We start from the raw sequence: 15,899 nt of genomic DNA on the forward strand, positions 1-15,899 counted from the left end.
TGTTACAGAGTAAATAAGGACAAACGCAGATACCAGAGTACGCTGAGAACGCCATTCCCAGCAATAATATACAACTGTCCGCTCGACAGGAGATCCGTCGATAAAGACTGGAAAGTTAGAAAGAAAATATGAGTAATCCGCTGAATTGTAGTCCACGATCACTGACGTCTGTTCCAGTAGGATTTTGACACAAATTGCATTCGAACATTACAAACTGCCTCGCAGAAAACCACCTATTGATACATAGGCAACACGATTTCAGCAAATAGAGACCGTGTGTTTCACAAGTAGCTCTTTATTTCCAGGAAGCAATGATAACGAGTGCTATCAACAGGTAATCTCGAATTCATTTCCTATTTCTGGATTTCCACAAGGATTTTGACGCGGATCCTCACAAGGGCTTCAAATAAAACCGCATGGCTGTTATATTTCCTCTTTCTCCTGAGTTATGCTAGAAAGACACATGATGTTGACTCAGTCACAACCATTCTTTTTGTCTTTAAACATACCGAGAAGTTTCCACATGGTTAACAATCTTTTTTACATCATCTCTTATCTTGTAAGGCTGTCAATTCTCTTTCATGATGTTCTGTTACACTATGAAGTCTCGCCTCAGCTGCGTTACTGGACTTGGGATTTCCTGCAGAAAAGTCACAGTAGGCAGTAACTGCCGGTAAGACGTCGAGTAAAACCGAAATCATATATCTTTCCGCAAGAAAGTGTCACTGGCACTGTGAAATTCCTAATGTATGTAAATGATTTAGGAGACAATCTGATCACCCGTCTTGGACTGTTTGCAGATGATGCTGTCATTTACCTTCTAGTGAAAGCACTCGAAAACCCAAACCAAGTGCAAAATGATTTAGGCAGGATACACTGTTCGACATGGGTTCTATTTCTGATATTAAAGTATGTGCTTCTAGACCATTTTACCGTGGGAAATTCAAATATGTAAACAAAATATCGTTGTCAGGCATACTTTTTATGTAATATGTATATATATGTATATTCACAATTCATGGCAAACACAGAGACGTTGTAGAGAAATACGGGTATGTTGCCGCATCCAGTAGTGATAGAACGTGATAATTTCTTGTGCAACAGCAGGTGGGAAGAATCAGACATCATTAGGTTCTCCCCTGCCACACCTATGCCATTAAGACCACCTTAAACATCTCATTAACTCGAACGGTGACAGCCGGTCGCTGCCTCGGCAGTAAAGCTTCACGCCTCCTAGGGGCAGGTGCATCGAATTTACAACAGTGGTGTTAGCCGCAATTTGTGTCAGTATTAACGAGTGGGTGTTTTGGCTGCCAAGTAACTGTCTGTCATATTTCCGAGCACGGTTGAATTTTTTAGTTCCTGTGTGTAAACTGATTGAGCCTGGTGCTGAAGGTAAAACGACTGCTTGTTTTCACACATCAGCGTTCCTCTAGTTCCCTACTATTAATTTAATACAGGTGTATCACCAAAGTGGTATTTTTACATTTGCAGAAATGCCACGTCGTCATGGATGTCGATATAAGCCGGACAACGTCTGCTACATCTGTGGGAAGTTCATTTTTGCCAGAAATAGGAAGAAAATTTCTTCAGTCATAAAGAAAGCATACAAACATTTCTTTGGAGTAGAGGTAGGACACCAAGATAAAGAATGGGCACCACATTTCTGTTGTGCTACATGTTGCTGCCATCTAATTCAGTGGTGGAAAGGTAAAGAGAATGTGGCGTTGTTTGCTGTTCCCATGATGTGGAGGGAGCCTAAGGACCATGTTACTGATTGTTATTTCTGTCTATCAAAAATTCAGGGTTTTACGATTGTTATTTCTGTCTAACAAAAATTCAGGGTTTTACAAACAAAAAGTCAAAGAAGCACATTGTTTACCCAGATCTGCCTTCAGCGAGAATGCCAGTGTAGCATTCCGACAATCTTCCAGTACCTTCAAGAGCTCGAGGTCAAATTCCGAATGACAGTGAAATAAGTAGTACTGAAGAAATCACAGATGATGATTCTTTATATCACTGCACAAGTGAGTCATCGCCACATTTGTTAACACAGGCAGATTTAAGTGATTTAGTACGTGATCTACGACTAAGTAAACAAATGGCGCAACTGCTTGGTTCAAGATTACAAGAGTATAATCTACTGCACCAAAGTACTAAAATCAGTGTGTTCAGGCACAGAAAACATGCCTTTATTTCTTATTTTTCAACTGACGAAGCACTGACATTTTGCAATGACGTTGCTGGCCTGATGAAAGTGCTGAACTTCACTTATATTTCACAGGAATGGAGACTTTTCATAGATGCATCGAAAACAAGTCTGAAGGGTATTTTGCTCCATAACGGAAATAAAATACCCTCTGTTCCAGTAGCTTATGCTAGTTTGACAAAAGAAAATTACGAATTCGTGCAAAGGATGCTAAATTCATTAAAATACAATGAACACAAATGGAAAATATGTGCAGATTTCAAGGTAATTACTATGGTACTGGGAATGCAACAAGGGTACACAAAGTATGCCTGTTTCCTTTGCGAGTGGAATAGTCGAGACCGAAATTTTCACTACGTGAAAAAGAAATGGCCTAGGCGAAGATGGAAAGTTGGCGAGAAGAATGTACAACGTGAAAGTCTGGTAGCTCCTGAATATATACTACTTCCACCGCTTCACATCAAACTTGGCCTGATGAAACAATTCGTGAAGGCCATGGATCCAACAGGCTGTCGGTTTGCATATCTAGCTACCAAATTCCCCCGTCTTTCAGCTGCAAAAATAAAGGAAGGTGTACTTGTGGGCTCACAAATCAGGGAGCTGCAGAAAGATGCAAATTTTGAAGCATGTTTAACTGATAAAGAAAAAACCGCATGGGACTGTTTCAAGATGGTGTCGGAAAACTTCCTCGGAAGAAGAAGAGCTACTAACTACAAAGCAATGGTGAAGGATATGATCAAAGCATATCAGGATTTGGGGTGCAATATGTCTTTGAAGGTACATATGATGGACTCTCATCTGGACTACTTCACAGAGAGTTGTAGTGACGTATCGGATGAACATGGGGAAAGATTCCATAAAGACGTTTCTACCATAGAAAGGCGCTATGAAGGGAAGTGGGTACCTTCTATGTTAGCAGATTATTGCTGGAATATCATTCGAGAGACGAAAGATTCACAATACAAGAGAAAAAAGTGATGTGCATTACAAGGCAGTGGCTCATTGTTTGACAATTTTCTGTAATTTCGTATGTCAAATAAATGCTTCAAAGTGTATACACAAAGGTTACTGTGTTATATGTTAGATGCCACCCTCCATTAATGTGATGAACATACAACATCATAAAGATGCGCATTTGTTTGTCGAATTTCACCTCACGTTTGCTGCACTATATCAGAAACTAAAAAGAGAAATAAAATTGCGATTACTCATAAACTATCCCTGACAGAAAAAAACCAAAAACAGTTTTCAATTCAGCACTCAAAATACAACTGGGATCACAATATTTTTTATCAGAAATAGAAGAAAATGTTTTTTTTGTAGAACAGTGATATCTGTATGGTGCGGAATGTGGCAACTTAACTCTAAATAATGAGACGTTAAGGTCGTTCACAGGAGTATGAAAAGAATTCTGCTAAATCTAGTTACCTTCCATTAGGAACGTGGAATGCACTCAACGACTGTGATATGACTTTCAAAATGATGGAGCACAGCGATCAATTGCCCTTTCCTTTCAGTGTTTATTAAAGCAAATCTAGATTTCGGCTAATAACCAGCCATTACCACTGATAAAAAATACAAGAAGTACGTAGTCAGGAGATAGTATAAACAGTTACAAGTCGTGTCACAACCAATATCGCTTATACATTACATACCAGTATTTCAGAGGTTTAATACATGTCCTAGTACGTCAGTTCCTTGTTGTTCGTGCTCCTGTTGCAGTTCATTCAAGGCTGCTGCATAATCAAGATAGGCTTTGAGGAGAACACCTCGGTTGGCTGTATGGCGCCCTCTATATGAACTAAGTAATATGTAACATTCATTGTAAAGCAGTTATGGTCTCTACAAAAAAAAATCTTAAAATTTGCGTAGGAATAACACAAAATACAAGTAAAATTATTTATGTTGGTGTCTGAGTTACTGCCACACGTAACAGCGAACATTACAAGATGCGAAAAATGCTCGATTCACTCCTCTTACATTTCTGTTAAAAGATAAATCACACAAATCTAAAGGCTCTCAGCTGAACTAAATACCCAGGGATTACCATTACAGTTTGAATCGGAACGTTAACGAAGGTAACGTTATGGGGAAGGCGAACTAAAGACTGCGTTCTATTGGTGCTCTGTTCCTATATGAGCTAGGAACATGGGGTAAGAAGTTTTTGGTTTAGGCCGTACCAGCGGCATTTGTAGAGCCATTCGAATATCTGTCTTATTGTAGCTATGTTGCAGAATACTAAACAAGCTTTTTAACGACGAGCCGAATCAGGCGCTCAGGAAAGTTGTGAGAGTCGATAAATTCCTTTTCTAAAAGATTTTAGTGGGGCTGAAATTAATGCTCAGCTAACGGCACCATTTCTCTGTGCACCGTTCAGATTTTACCTGAGAAACACGCAAAAAACACTTGTTTTCAGGAGGTTTTTGAAGCGCGCCGCTTCTATACATTAAACTTTTACCAATCGGTTCAAATTTTGGACGAATACAGATAAATGTGTAAAGTCAAGAAGAGTTTTTTTATCAAATAATCCGTTGTCGAGATACGAGGCGTGTTTTTAAGTAAGGTCCGTTTGAACATAAGTACAAAACTAAACGTTATTTCAAAAAAAGTAAATTTATTTTCAGAAAGTACATACTTCACTCTATTTTTCGACATAGTTGCCAATTTGTTCAAACACGTATCATACCTCTCAACCAATTTTAAAATACCCTCTTCATAAAAATTTGGCCGCCTGCTCCGATAACAAGGATTTCAGTGCCGTTTTCGCGTCGTCGCCATTGTAACAGTTGCCACCGAGGTGTTGTCTGAGGTAGACGAAGTAGAGGAACAGATGGTAATCGCTCGGCGCAAGATCAGGATTGTAGGGTGGGTGGTCTAAAACGTCTTAGAAAAAATTGATCAATAAATAGCGGGTCTGACCTGCAGTGTGAGGTCTTGCATTGTCATGGATGAGGACAATTTCCTTTCTCAGAATGCGCGTCTTCCGTTTTGAATCGCTCTGCGTAGCTTTCTCAGGGCTTGGTAGTATGCTTCTGCAGTGATAGTGGTTCCTCGTTGCATGAAGTCGACCAACGGAACACCATGCCTATCCCAGAACAGCGACGTCATGATTTTTCGTTGGGACAAGTCTGTTTGGCCTTCACCTCTACAGGCGAGTGTGTGTGTGTGTCTCCATTCCATGCTCTGTTGCTTCGATTCGGGCGTGATATGCGAAACCCATTTTTCGTCTCCAGTTACGATCTCACTCAAGAGGTCGTCACCTTCTTCACGATAACGAGTCAAGAACTTCATCCCACACTCAAATCTTTAGTTTTTGTGGTCCTCTGTTAGGAGTTTCGGCACCCAATGGGAGCACAGTTCCCTAAACTTTAGGCGTTCAGAAACACTGTTGTGAAGCACTGATCTCGACACGTCAGGAAATTCGTTTGAGAGACCTGTTATTGTGAAGCCCCTGTTCTTACGAATCCTCGCTTCAACTGAAGCCACCAACTCGTCTGTAATCAAGGAAGAGCGACCGGAGCGGTCCTCATCATGGACGTTGTCAGGCCGTCTTTGAATTCTCGTACCCACTTACGCACTTTGCTTTCACTCACTCATGACAGTATCACCGTACACTTCGCAAATCTGCCGATGAATTTCTGCAGCAGACAGGTTGCTTGCTGACAAAAACCATGTCACTGACCGAACATCACACGTGGCAGGCGAGTTGATAGTCTCAAACATTCTGAAAGCATCGAACAGAACCGTACAGGTTACATACAGAGCTGGAACTGAGCACAGTTGTTCCCGAGGCATGCCGGTACACGACGCATGCGCTCGTTGCGGTGTGCGCGATAACTACTAGTGTCTACAACAAAACGGACCTTACTTTAAAAAACACTTCTCGTACAATAGTTTAAACTCGAGCTAAGTGTAACACGTAAAATTCGTTCTTAATTGTACACTTGTTTGCCTGTCCAAAGTCAAAAGTAACGCACACAATCGCCTAAGCAGGTAGATACACTGAATACAGTATATAGTTGCAACGTATTACATATTTGCTGCCGACGTGTCATTAGATCAGAAGAAAATACAAGCTGTTTATAAGAATCAGTACAGTTGGAATGTAGACGCTTCGCGGCGGTATCCGTGACAATAATAATCAGTACAGTTACTGCGTAGGTTTCTCTTTATACCACATGGAATAATGCTAAAGCCAAAAACATAAAAATAAGCTGTTATGAGCACACATGGGAGGGGAGGAGGGTTGTTAAGGGGGTTATTAAAATGAAAGACTACAGATATTGACCTGAGGGGTAGCAAACCAAAACTACTCAGGGTGATTCACGAAGATATGCAAATATTTTAATATGTTGTTCTACAAGTAAAACTAAAGCAAATATTTCATATAAACATAGTTACTCAAACGTTTGGGTACGACGTTACGGCTAATAAAAGGTTTTCCCTGAAAATTAGCAACTTTGTTAATTTTAAGCCATCGCAAAACTGTACGAGGTTAAAGTAAAGCACGATTTCCATTTCTGTTGTTCTTATTGATCTGGTGAATCTAATAAAACATGTCCCAGACGTGTATCTGCAGTAGTTTTCCAGAACATCCAAAAATTTTTAATTTGATAACTATTTGGCCCAGTTCGTTTTTTCTTTTTAAATTCCAGACAACTGCACAAAGTTTTCAGTAGAAACTCTAGAGAATTTAATTTTGGAAAAATTGTCAGAAATCTGCTTTTATTGAAACAATAGCACACGTGAATTCATGTTAAATAGGAAAAAAATGGTTCAAATGGCTCTGAGCACTATGCGACTTAACTTCTGAGGTCATCAGTCGCCTAGAACTTAGAACTAATTAAACCTAACTAACCTAAGGACATCACACACATCCATGCCCGAGGCAGGATTCGAACCTGCGACCGTAGCGGTCTTGCGGTTCCAGACTGCAGCGCCTTTAACCGTACGGCCACTTCGGCCGGCTTAAATAGGAAAAAACAAAGCTCTGTGTTAATGAAGAAGTACAGTTTACACTGTTATGTTCCTTCACTGAACAATACAGAAAACCAACTCGTTTCAAGGTTAGGAAATGACTGAAACAACTCGCTAATGGTTGCGAACAATGACATGAACGTTTCCACATTCTTAAAGGAAAGTAAACAAATTTACTTGTATAATAATCTCGGCTTCTCTGGATGTTCTGGAAAATTATTGGATATACACCTCTGGGGCATGTTTTATTACATTCACTACACCGATAATAACAAAATAAACGGATATCGTCCTTTGCTTTAACCTTGTACAGTTTTGCGATGGCTTCATATTAGCGAAGTTCCTAAAGTTCAGGCAAAATCTTTTATTAGTCGTAACTCCGTAACTAAACGTTTGCGGACATATGTTTATGTAAACTTTGTTTAGTTTTACTTATAGAATAACATATTAAAATATTTGCATATCTTCGGGAATCACCCTGTATATCCAATACATTACTGTAATTTTGCAAAGAACCAGCTGCGATTTCAGTTGATTGGCGAAGAAGGGAATTTAAAGTTCATGCAGAAGTCTGACAGCCGTTCTTGCCACGAACCTTCCGCAACTGGAATACGAAAGAGGTGGTAAAGTTGTGCTTCCAGGAGGACCCTCCACTCCACATACAGAGCTATCTTGCGGAATATAGTTATAGAGGTAGCAGCAAGAGGACTATGTGGGTTTGTCAGTGAGGCGCACCAACGCTGGAGTAATTTGAACAGCACGTCTCGGGGGAGCAGTGCTTCCTGATTAGTATGGCAGACTGGCGAAAAGTTTTAACCTGTAATCGATGCTCCATGCGCGGTAGTACGTCAACACAAGAAGCCGTTTGCTCTTCTCCAAACTACTAACAAGTAAACCTGAGAGGCACCCACGTGCCTTGCTCTTACTGTGGCATCAAGCAGTCAAGCCTGTAAGATGAGTGGTCTGCCAAGCGAGTGGATTCATTCTTATTTATCGAGTAACATGAGCGCTCTCTCTCTTCTCTGTCATCATTCTTCAGTCCTGAGACTGGTTTGATGCAGCTCTCCATGCTACTCTATCCTGTGCAAGCTTCTTCATCTCCCAGTACCTACTGCAACCCACATCCACTACATTCCATTATCCTCGTTTTGCTTTTGCTGATACTCGTCTTATACCCTCCTTTCAAGACACTGACTATTCCGGTCAACTGCTCTTCCAAGTCCTTTGCTGTCTCTGACAGAATTACAATGTCATCGCCGAACCTCAACGTTTTTATTTCTTCTCCATGGACTTTAATACCTACTCCGAATTTTTCTTTTGTTTCCTTTACTGCTTGCTCAATATACAGATTGAATAACATCGGGGAGAGGCTACAACCCTGTCTCACTCCCTTCCCAACCGCTGCTTTCCTTTCATGTCCCTCGAATATTATAACTGCCATCTGCTTTCTGTACAAATTGTAAATAGCCTTTCGCTCCCTGTATTTTACCCCTGCCACATTTAGAATTTGAAAGAGTATTCCAGTCAACACAGTCAAAAGCTTTCTCTGTCTACAAATGCTAGAAATGTAGATTTGCCTTTCCTTAATCTATTTTCTAAGATATGTCGTAGGGTCAGTATTGCCTCACGTGTTCCAATATTTCTGCGTAATCCAAACTGATCTTTGCCGAGGTTGGCTTCTACCAGTTTTTCCATTCGTCTGTAAAGAAGTCGCGTTAGTATTTTGCAGCTGTGACTTATTAAACTGATAGTTCGGTAATTTTCACATCTGTCAACATCTGCTTTCTTTGGGATTGGAATTATTATATTCTTCTTGAAGTCTGAGGCTATTTCGCCTGTCTCATACATCTTGCTCACCAGATGGTAGAGTTTTGTCAGGACTGGCTCTCCCAAGGCCGTCAGTAGTTCCAATGGAATGTTGTCTACTCCCGGAGCCTTGTTTCGACTCAGGTCTTTGAGTGCTCTGTCAAACTCTTCACGCAGTATCGTATCTCCCATTTCATCTTCATCTACATCCTCTTCCATTTCCATAATATTGTCCTCAAGTACATCGCCCTTGTATAGACCGTCTATATACTCCTTCCACCTTTCTGCTTTCCCTTCTTTGCTTGGAACTGGGTTTCCATCAACGCTCTTGATATTCATACAAGTGGTTCTCTTTTCTCCAAAGGTCTCTTTAATTTTCCTGTAGGCAGTATCTGTCTTACCGCTAGTGAGAGAAGCCTCTACATCCATACATTTGTCCTCTAGCCATCCCTGCTTAGCCATTTTGCACTTCCTGTCGATATCATTTTTGAGACGTTTGTATTCCTTTTTGCCTGCTTCATTTACTGCGTTTTTATATTTTCTCCTTTCGTCAATTAAATTCAATATTTCTTCTGTTACCCAAGGATTTCTACCAGCCCTCGTCTTTTTACCTACTTGATCCTCCGCTGCCTTCACTACTTCATCCCTCAGAGCTACCTATTCTTCTTCTACTGTATTTATTTCCCCCCATTCCTGTCAATTGTTGCCTTATGCTCTCCCTGAAACTCTTTAGAACCTCTGATTTAGTCAGTTTATCCAGGTCCCATCTCCTTAAATTCCCACCTTTTTGCAGTTTCTTCAGTTTTAATCTACAGTTCATAACCAATAGATTGTGGTTAGAGTCCACATCTGCCCCTGAAAATGTCTTACAACTTAAAACATGGTTCCTAAATCTCTGTCTTACCATTATATAATCTGATACCTTCTAGTATCTCCAGGATTCTTCCATGTTTCCTTCTCTCCCTTTTCCTACTCTCGAATTCTAGTCACCCATGACTATTAAATTTTCGTCTCCCTTCACTACCTGAATAATTTCTTTTATCTCATCATACATTTCATCAATTTCTTCATCATCTGCAGAGCTAGTTGGCATATAAACTTGTACTACAGTAGTAGGCATGGGCTTCGTGTCTATCTTGGCCACAATAATGCGTTCACTATGCTGTTGGCAGTAGCTTACCCGCACTCCTATTTTTTTATTCATTATTAAACCTACTCCTGCATTACCCCTATCTGATTTTGTATTTATAAGCCTGTATTCACCTGCCCAAAAGTCTTGTTCCTCCTGCCACCGAACTTCACTAATTCCCACTATATCTAACTTCAACCTATCCATTTCCCTTTTCAAATTTTCTAACCTACCTGTCCGATTAAGGGATCTGACATTCCACGCTCCGATCCGTAGAATGCCAGTTTTCTTTCTCCTGGTAACGACGTCCTCTTGAGTAGTCCCCGCCCGGAGATCCGAATGGGGGACTACTTTACCTCCGGAATATTTTACCCAAGAGGACGCCATCATCATTTAACCATACAGTAAAGCTGCATGCCCTCAGGAAAAATTACGGTTGTTGTTTCCCCTTGCTTTCAGCCGTTTGCAGTACCAGCACAGCAAGGCCGTTTTGGTTAGTGTTGCAAGGCCAGATCAGTGAATCATCCAGACTGTTGCCCCTGCAACTACTGAAAAGGCTACTGCCCCTCTTCAGGAACCACACGTTTGTCTGGCCTCTGAACAGATACCCCACCGTTGTGGTTGCACCTACGGTACGGCTACCTGTATCGCTGAGGCACGCAAGCCTCCCCACCAACGGCAAGGTCCATGGTTCATGAGCTCTAGTACTCACAATTAAGTTCCAAATTACTCTCCTGTTTGAATATTACGCAACGGAAACGGATAACGCACATCTGACTATTAGTAATTTACACAACTCTGATTGTTCACCGCGCACTGACAATACCACATTTTCTTTCTTACCCAACGGCTTTGATCAACACGTGGCCATCGTACTAAATATGAATGGCGCACACATTATGAATTCTGGATATCATGAAAACATACTATTTCAAGGAAAAGGCCACCAATATTTTTATTTTCACTATCTTATTTATTCCGATAAATTCTATAACCTAAACACACAAATTCTATAACCTACAACAATAACACATGAGAAATTCCGCCCAGTGGGCATGGCTTTACATTGGTGATTCTCTATCTTATGGTCTCGTAATTATTTAACGCTACAGTGCACTTTCTGGATAGGATGGTGGATATTTTGCTATATCTCACACTTCGACTCTCACACCCATCATCACGAAAATTTCCTCCAGACCGAGCGGTACAAAAAGGAACATGCATAACCCACTGCCTTTGAACCTATCTTGCTACTCTCCCATGCAAACCACACATATTTAAATTACATGAAATACACCACACTGGCAACATGGAATACAACACAAGGAATAGTCACAACGTTATAACTACATCACTTTCAGCTTTCCCACTTCAATTAGTATTCATCCCAGTTTCACATGACACTGCTCCACTTCGTAACTTTTCTTTCCTACCATGAACTCTGGAGGATATATGCACGTCTTCCTGTGCAATGCAAGCCAAGTGGCGTTGCTGGATAGACGGCTGACTCACATTGCTTCTCTCTCAGAGTATTATAGTCTGAATAAAGCGTCACACGGAAACATAACACGCAAAGTAATATTAAGAACATATTCATCACACACGCGAGTCCTCAACTGATACCATGGACGAGTACTTCTCCTTATCCTTTGTATTCTTTGTCTCATACACAGACTGAGACACACACAGTACTCACCACGTGGAAGTACTCGTCTCTAATTTCAAGTCCTGCACACGCCATTTCTTAAATATTTTAAACTTATAGTACACACGCCAGTAATTCAGCTTAACTTATGCACACGGAAGTATTTCAACTTATTGCTAGACGTGGTTTCATTGTGACCGTTGGTAACTTGCGAAGATTACTACGATCTCCTTAATATTGCCTGCCTGTCATTTAATTCTCCCCCCCCCCCCCAAAAAAAAAGTCCCTGAAATAGAGAAATAATTATTTCAAACTACTCTTAAGTATTCCACATGCATACCATTCTCTCCAATCTTCTGTCTTTACGGAGAAAACCTAAGACAGGTCTTACCAATACAAGATCCAGCGCCAGAGTGCTGAAACATGGCCGTTCTTCAGGTCATCTCGCACCTCTGTCGAAGTGGGAGAGCATCTTGCTACCGTATTGGCCAGCCACATTTCAGGCGCTCAAAGCTCAGGTAAATTTCATCTCTTTGGTTCCACCAAAGGTGACCAACGGACCGTCTCAAAGATGATCATATATTCACATTCACTATCTGCGGTTAGCAGACGACCATACATTCATTCATTTCACAGATCTCACCAAATTGGGTGTAGGGATTTATTTTGTGGGAGTGCACATGTGATCAATTAAATAAATAAATTGTCCTTCTTTCCTACACTGGTATCCGGCTTCGGTGTATTAAGTGAAATTGAGTTATTATTACAAAAATTATGTTGTTCTGACAAGAATAACGAAGAATGTTGTACCTAATTTCAATGTCAGGCGGTACTGTGCCCTTTCAAACCTACCGAAGGGATACACCTCGATAGTGTTCAGCTTTGAATATGTACAGCAAAAAGAAGCGACATTTTTATACTTGCCCTTACGGCTGTTAAGTAGGTGAAACACCCCTTGAAAAACAAAATTGAGTTCGGTATTTCTTAATGAATACCAGTGAAACGAAAAGAGATACAAAAGAAATCTTCAAATTTAAATCCCATGGCTTTTAATATACATGAAAATAGTGCACCCAGATATATCATACAGTCTTTTTTTTTTTAATTACCTCCCCCTCTGCTTTTTTTTAAATTCCGAAGTTTAACTAATAGCAAAATGTATTGCACTGTCAATACCAAATTCACTCATTTATGATGAAGTGGTGTTACGAAGACGCATTTGTCATAATTAAGCTAGAAATATCGTTATATTGCGCGGCCGATGTTTCCGCTCCAGTGGCATTTCTCATGTTGGTTTGTTTAACGTATTTTTCCCAGATAAATATATTCTCAATGTTTATTCTAAATATACCGTTCGATATGAAAATTTTCTTTTAATTTTAGAAAATATAACGTAGGTTTTGTTGTATTTCTGTTTTCTTTTTACAGTTTGCGTATCTGTTTTTTAACTTGTACCTTTACAGATTTAATTGTGTTATATTTAAAATTGTTTGTGCATTTTTGTTTAACATTACTATAAATCCGTACAATAATGAGGAGGCACGTAAATGTTTAGGTCAAAAAAATGAATTCTAATTGTCCGAGGTGCTTGGTGTGAAAAATCAAAGGGCATTCAGCTTTTTTGCCATCTGTTACCGTTACAACGGTAATTACTCAGAAATATTAAACTCAATTTCTTTTCAAGGGGAATTTTTGCCCTAATAATGACCGTAAGGAAACGAATTAAAAACCGAGTCTCTTATTGTCCTCTACTATACAACATATTCAAAGCTGATCAAAATTGAAGTGTATCGCTTGGGTGGGTTTACTGGTACGAAGGCAAACAGGTGAAGTAATACATTGCGTCTATACAGACTATCGATTGTTGGCCGTTTGGTCACTGGCGTCGACCTCAGGTGACCGCAGGGTGTTTCCCTTACACTGCCGCCAACTCAACAGCAGTGCGGGCATTGTCTGGGTTGTGGGCCACTGTGCACTGTACGCAAACGGGGCGAACAAAACAGGCGCATCCCGCAGCCATGTCCACATGGGCGCCCGCCCTATTCATATCACTGCCGCTTATTAATAGACCGCTGCTGGCGCGATTGCTCACCTCGCGCTACGGGGCGCGCCCTACCCAAGATACGGACCCGTCACTGAATCTGCCACCTCCTGAAGATGTGCCCGAAGAAGGGGAAAATAAGGACCAAAAAGAAGACGAAGACGTACTCTTAGTGTGAGTGTGTGTGTGCCTGGCGGGGGGGGGGGGGGGGGGAATAGCGCGTGCATGTATTTGGGGCGATCGACACGAAGGTTATTAATGTCCTTAATAAAACAGTCGGAGACAAAAGTGGTTTAAAGCGTTACAACTGAAAATGCATAAAATGTGCAGAACGAAAGTAACTCTCGCATGTTGTCTCAATGCCAGGCAACGAAGCTGGATGAAACTTGTGCCAAACGCAGGAAGAGCTGCTAGTATAGTACAGAAGGTAACAAAGAAATACGCAACGAGAAGAACAGAAATGGCTCTTTTATTCAGAGACGCTACTACAAAATGCCTCTAGTAGTACGTGAACCAGAAGCCCAGCCTGGGGATGCATTGTTTCTTCATACGGTCCAGTGTAGTGTGAAAAACTGAAACCACGTAAGCAGCTGTGTCGCTTTGAGACGAGCACCAATTACTCTACTACGTGTCCTAACACGGTAAAACAGTAACAATGAAATTCACACAGGTGAACAACGCAAACAAGCACTAAAATCGGTGCAATAACTTGCTGCTTTTAAGAGAGTTAGTATTGGACCACGAGGCAATACTCGTTCTATAAAGGAAAGCTAGATAAATAAGTAATCCATATTCTGCACTCGTTGGTAGCACACCGTGTCTTATACACGTCCACCGCGGTGCTCGGGGTCACAGCACAACACCTGAAGATGGAAGTACAGGAGCCCGAAACCGGTCGTGTGTTAATAAAATAACCTTACAACTGCAGCGCTATTTTCAACCTCTGGTAATTCGAGGATGTATTATTAAGGAGTGAAACACAAAATTGAGGGAGAGAGAGAGAGAGAGAGAGAGAGAGAGAGAGAGAGAGAGAGAGAGAGAGAGAGACTGTCTGATGACGGCAAATGGCTCTAGAACACGGCAGCGTGGGTTGGTTGGTTGGTTGGTTGGTTTAAAAGGGAGGGGGGGGGGGGAGGGGCCAAACTACGAAGTCATCGGTCCCTTGTTCCTAATAAAACAATGCCGCAAGTGTGAGAATAGAACGGACGAGACACATAACACAAAACGGAAAGGAAGGAAAAACTACAGGAACGAAGGGAAGGCAACGAACCCTAAAAGGAATAAAACAGGACAAGAAAACAACAGGGAGACGCTAGAAACAGAAGAGAGTAAAACAAGAAAGCAGATTACAGTGGCTGGCCGAGCACGAGAATTAAAAGGAAAAGCCAGCCACCCTGCAACACATTAAAACTTCCACCCTGAACGCACTAGGGTGGAGGACACAAAGGGACATAGGTCATGCGCTAAAACCTACACAGAAGTATGAAACCCACTCTCAATCATAAAACGTAAAACTAAAGCTGCTGCTGAGGCATCGCCGCCCAACAGCGAAGGTAGGGAGGTGGGAAAGTTAAAAGTCCGCTGAAGAGCGGCTAAAAGTGGGCAGTCCAGCAAGAGGTGGACGACTGTCATTTGGAAGTCACAGCGACACAGAGGTGGGTCCTCGCAACGGAGGACGTAACCATCCGTTAGCCATGTATGGCCTATGCGGAGCCGGCAGAGGACAACTGATCCCCTGCGAGAGGACCGCATGGAAGACGTTCACACATTCATAGTCTCCTTAATGACACGCAGTTTGTTGTGCGTACTGTTATTCCACTCCGTCTCCCAAAGCCCGAAAACCCGGCGGCGTAAGACAGAACGCAGGTCAGCTTCGAAGATGCCCATCTCCAGAAGCGGTTTCCGCGTAGCCTGTTTGGCCAGCCTGTCGGCAAGTTCGTTTCCTGAGATTCCGAAGTGTCCTGGGGTCCACACAAACACCGCTGAACGACGGGACCGCTCCACGGCAGAGATGGACTCCTGAATGGACACTACCAGAGGATGGCAGCGTGGAGCCGGTGGTATTACTGGTCCGCATGTGATCGTAGTTACG

Source organism: Schistocerca americana, chromosome 10 (genome assembly GCF_021461395.2).
Source record: "Schistocerca americana isolate TAMUIC-IGC-003095 chromosome 10, iqSchAmer2.1, whole genome shotgun sequence".
Taxonomy (NCBI): domain Eukaryota; kingdom Metazoa; phylum Arthropoda; class Insecta; order Orthoptera; family Acrididae; genus Schistocerca; species Schistocerca americana.